At 45.5% G+C, this 5,201-nt stretch overlaps 1 long non-coding RNA gene across 1 annotated transcript; it reads left to right on the forward strand.

The window, feature by feature from the left end:
• Window positions 1-549: 549 nt before the first annotated feature.
• Window positions 550-4,092, forward strand: LOC119328425. Its single transcript, XR_005158961.1, has 3 exons — window positions 550-633; window positions 1,455-3,670; window positions 3,749-4,092. It is a non-coding gene; the product is annotated as an uncharacterized LOC119328425 (long non-coding RNA).
• The last annotated feature ends 1,109 nt before the right edge of the window (window positions 4,093-5,201 follow it).

Consider the following 5,201-nt stretch of genomic DNA (forward strand, 5'->3'; position numbering starts at 1 on the left):
CTATTTATCTCAGATCGTCCGATTAAGATTGGAGGGACCAAACAACCCCTACTCAAATCCACTTGCTATATATAGTGGACAACCCTAGGATCTAGGTAGACTGTCACATCCTTCCCATTCGTGTCGCCGCCACACTCCACCGGACTGAGATCCAGTGCCTTTATCAAGTGAAGTCACGCTGCAACTTTACCCTTCTAATCTCCATCCAAAACATATCCAACGGTGTATGTTAGACATAGGCAAAAACTTCAGCAGTTATCAGTTTGGGCAAGGGCGGGCAGGAAATTGGGGGTTCGCGGGCTATAGCGCCTCGTCCGGAACACTCCCGCGCCGCCGGAGGAGAGGAGGGGCTGGTCGCGCCGCCACCGGAGGAGGAGAGGAGGGGCAGGTCACGCCACCGTCGCTCGGGGAGAGGAGGGGCAGCCGCCGCCGGAGAAGAGGAGGGGCGGGCGCGCCGTCGCTGGGGAGAGGAGGGGCGTGCGCGCCGTCGCTGGGGAGAGGAGGGGCGTGCACGCCGTCGCTGGGGAGAGGAGGGGCGGCTGCCGCCGGAGGAGAGGAGGGGCGGGCCGCACCGTTGTTGTGGGAGAGGAGGGCCGGCCGCGGCGGAGGACAAGGTCCATCGCTGCATAAGAGGTAATTTACAGGTCCATCGCTGCAGAAATCGTTGCAGAAATTGCAGATGAGATTCGTCTTTGCCCCAGTACATATTTGTTCCATACTTAGGCACTTTGATTTTGGTTTAGCGTGTCAGGAGGAAAATGTACCTCAGTAGGCATTCGCAAACTTAAACGCCTCCAGCATTTTGTCTGAAAATACATATATTAAATTTCATTATTGCTGGACATGTTTGTTCATGTACATAGTGCGATGGAATCTTGGAATCTACAATTACTGCCCAGAGGATGATCACTCCTGCAGTTATCTGAGAGCAAGCAAGTTCTGCATAAGTCGTTCTAGTCTTAGGCCCAATTTTTGTTTTCTTGTTCATACTTGCATTGAGAATGTTCATACTTCAAATATCACTTTGAGTGAATATGAATTACTAAATTAGGAAGATGTGCATGGATGACGGTTTACTGTCATCGTGTCCTACAATTTCTACGGATTTCATCTATAACAATTGTTGCACATCTTTTCCCTGTTACTCTGGTTGATAACTTGATACCTGAATTAAATTCCTACTTTTGCCTGAATACCAGTACCTGCTTGCTCTTGGTTGAGTCATCCAGTGAATATGTTGAGTGCCTAAATACATGGTACCTCAAGACTGTCTAGAACATGAATATGTAGGACTAGGACCAGTAGGCGTGAGAGAGGAGCAGCCTGTAGGCAAAGGGAACATGCCTAGCTGGCTCTAATGCATTTTTTTGGTTCAGATTTATTTTACTTATTTGAGTAATTTTTAACTGAACTTTTTAGCATACAAATATTGTCACTAACTGAACTTCTTCCAGGCGTGAGTAACTGAAGTTAGCATGAGTGCTCTGCTCTAAAAATTGAGAACTCTATTGCGCCTGACAATTTTCAGTGTTGTGGGATGGCAGAAAGTGGTAAGGGAATACCTCAAGTTGGTATGAGGTTCAGAAGTGTAGATGAGGCTTGGGCATTTTGGAATGCATATGGGGGTCACACCGGCTTTGATGTGAGAAGGAGATACGCAAACAAAAGCAGACTTGATGGTCAGGTTGGTTCATGCAGATTTGTTTGTTCCAATGAGGGTCATCGAAGAAAAGGGCTAACTGAGACAGCACCAAAGCGTTTTAGAGCTGAAACTAGAACCAATTGCCAAGCTCATATGTGTTTCCAATTGGATCAAGAGGCCGGAAATTATGAAGTAACTGAGGTTGTGCTTGAACACAACCACTTGCTTCAATTGCTACAAACCCGCCACTTGATGATATCCCAAAGAAAGATTTCAGAACGACAAGCTTTTGAAATTGAAAGCGCTGATGATTCCGGCATTATGCCACAAGCTGCACATGAGTTTGCTTCTCGTCAAGTTGGTGGACCGATTAACCTTGGATATACTTGCCGTGACCAAAAAAATCATTTGCGAACCAAGCGACAGAGGGAGTTGGCTTTTGGACAAGCTGGAAGTATGTTGAAATATTTTCATGAAAAAATTGCTGACAATCCATCATTCCAATATGCACTACAGTTGGATTGTGAGGAGGATATAACCAACATATTCGGGGCTGATGCTAAAATGATCCTTGACTATGCGCATTTTGGTGATGTTGTCACTTTTGACACTACTTTTGGCACAAATAAATAGTATAGGCCATTTGGTGTTTTTCTTGGGCTCAATTAGTTCAGAGAAACCACTATTTTTGGTGTTGCCTTGCTGTTTGATGAAACGAAGGACTCATTTATATGGCTATTTGAGACTTTTCTAGCTGCGCATAATGGACGACAACCTAGAACTATTTATACGGATCAAGATGTAGCAATGGGAAAAGCTATAGAGAAAGTATTCACGGAATCATATCACGGGTTGTGCACCTTTCACATTATGATGAATGATGTCAAACATTTATCTCCAGTCAAGGATGATGAGAAAGATGAAGGGGAGGTGGAAGAGGAAGATGAAGGGGAGGAGGAATCTCATATTCTCTTTGATTTTAGTGCTTGTATGTATGGCTATGAGGACAAGGCAGCATTTGAAGAAGCATTTGACAACATGAGACATAAAGTGCATAAGCAAACTTGGTTAGATAGCATCTACAAGGTGAAAGAAAAATGGGCTGAATGTTATATGAGAGATGTCTTCAGTTTGGGAGTGAGAAGTACACAACTAAGTGAGAGTTTCAACAATGCATTGAAGAACCATTTGAAATCTGATTTCCATATTGTCCGATTCTTGAAGCATTTTGAGAGAACGGTTGCAGTAAAAAGGAGAAAGGAATTGGAATCTGAATATGAGGCAAGAAAAAAATTGCCAAGAATCAAGATGTGCACACCCATGTTGGTGCAAGCAAGCAAAGTGTACACTCCAACTATTTTTGAAGCTTTCCAAAGTGAATATGAAAGATCCATGGAACCAATTTGCTGTTGCTATTGGGAGGTTGCATGGTGATTTGACCTATGAGGAGGAGGAGGAGCGCGTAGTGATTGGTGATCCGTTGAACCAAACCGCTTCATGTAGTTGTCAAATGTTCGATAGGGCTGGAATATTGTGTGGGCATAGTTTGAAAGTTCTTGATTTGATGAATGTAAAGACATTGCCAACACATTATCTCCTAAAGAGATGGACTAGAGAAGCACGCAACGGAAGTATACATGACAGGCAAGGAAGGAAAGTGGTAGAAAATCCAAAATTGGAAGCTCAACTTTGGTACAAAGATATGTCTCATAAATTTCATGATATGACATATAAAATAGCCAACTCTCTCGAATGTCGTTTGATGCTAGAAGATGCACTTGCTTGTCTTTGGCCACAACTAGAGGATAAACTCAATGCATCAGCCACCGGTGCTACTGATGCATGTTCCAATGACCAAGAAAATGTTGTTCCAAATGTGCAGCAAGCCAATGACTTGCTTAGTTCTGCACGACTGAAGAAAAAGGAGGTTTCATCTAAAAATTTGAGGAGAAAGCCAACCTGGTTTGATAAGTTACGCAAAGGACGAAAGCCAACTAAATCAGCGGCAATGACAAAAAAGGAGCAAAGGTAAGGTGTAGTATGTATGTAATATGAGTTGTTATTCATTCCTGTACTAACAAAATAAGTTTTCATTTTCATTGGCAGCAACAACAACAACAAAAGAAAAAAAATAGTGTGCAGCCTCAAGTGCAAGTCGAGAACAATGGCAATAGTCTGCAACCTGAAGTGCAAGTGCGGGTGAAAGAAAGTAGTGAGAAGCGTCAAGAATATGATACAATTGACAGCTTTACCGAGCTCTTGACAACTTCACGAGTTGACGATCATATCTTTATGATGATATGATCTAGTATCTTCAAAGTTGTTAGGTAGTATTTTGGACAGTGCTAACAACAGTATTTTGGGGGTTGCGATAGTCTCTTTTGGCCTAAATGTATAAGTAAAATGGCCTGCTTTTGTGTAGATTATTACTCAACATTGACACTTATTGCTGTAGCATTCGGACATTATGCGCTGCAGCCTTTTAATATCAAGTTCTACTGGATTTAGTGTCAACTGCAATTGATTTATTCCACTTTGATTGCATAATGCACTACTGTATAACTAGACCAAATTTTGTTTTATAGTCTGCTCATGAGTATCTGTAGATCTTTATTTTTTGGATTTTAATCTGTTCAAATAAAACTGAGTTCAAGTGCCATTGCATCGTTGTTTGCAGCTAGTCTGTATTGATGTTTGCTGCTATGCTGAAAACTGCTAAGTGTTGAGAGCCTTTCCCCTTGTGTGATCTGGACCGTAGGATGTGGATTGGATGGAGATTAGAAGGGTAAAGTTGCAGCGTGACTTCACTTGATAAAGGCACCGGATCTCAGTCCCACTCCACCTGGTCTCCTCCTCATTTTCCCCATGGACCCAATCCCACACGCAGCCAAGCCTCCACCTTCTTCCTGATTCCACTCCAGTCGCCAACGCATAGGAGAGGAGCTCCTCGATCCCCTTGGCTCCAACCTCTGCGTCGTGGCCTCGAGCTCGACCTCGCCTCGATGACCGGCTCCACTTCGGATGACCACCTCCAGCACCCCCTCCGTCGCGCCCTCACCCCACGCCGGCAAGCGATCCCATCGTCAAGCTGCTCCGACCCGCAGGTCCTCCTCAGCGCGTCTCCTCTCTGTTTCTCATTAGCTCCTGCTACTACCTCTAACCGTGTCGTCGTCGTGTTTCTCCTGCAAGGGCCGTGCCACCAAGCCCAAGAACGACGTTGGCCTCCTCAACTCTCGTCGCTGCCTCCAATTCAAGCCGCCAGACCGCTGCTTCACCTCCCCATGCCTGGGTTCGTGCCCCCGCAAGCCGCGCTCGAGGCAGCTGCCTCCTCGCGTGCCTGAGGCGTGAGCACAACCCTGTGGCCCTGCCTCTGCCCGAGCTCCTCCAGCAGCTCCCCATCACCCTCGATTCCGCCCCGTCGTCCGGCCGACACCGGCGGCCGGAACCTCACCAAAGATGAGTGCCCGACAGCCCTGCTCCTTTCCCCTCATGCTTATCTATCTCTCTCTTTCTCATGATGTCCCTCTCCCTCTCTCTGCTTTCGCTCACAAGAGACCAC

The sequence above is a fragment of the Triticum dicoccoides genome, chromosome 7A (genome assembly GCF_002162155.2).
Source record: "Triticum dicoccoides isolate Atlit2015 ecotype Zavitan chromosome 7A, WEW_v2.0, whole genome shotgun sequence".
In the NCBI taxonomy this organism is placed as follows: domain Eukaryota; kingdom Viridiplantae; phylum Streptophyta; class Magnoliopsida; order Poales; family Poaceae; genus Triticum; species Triticum dicoccoides.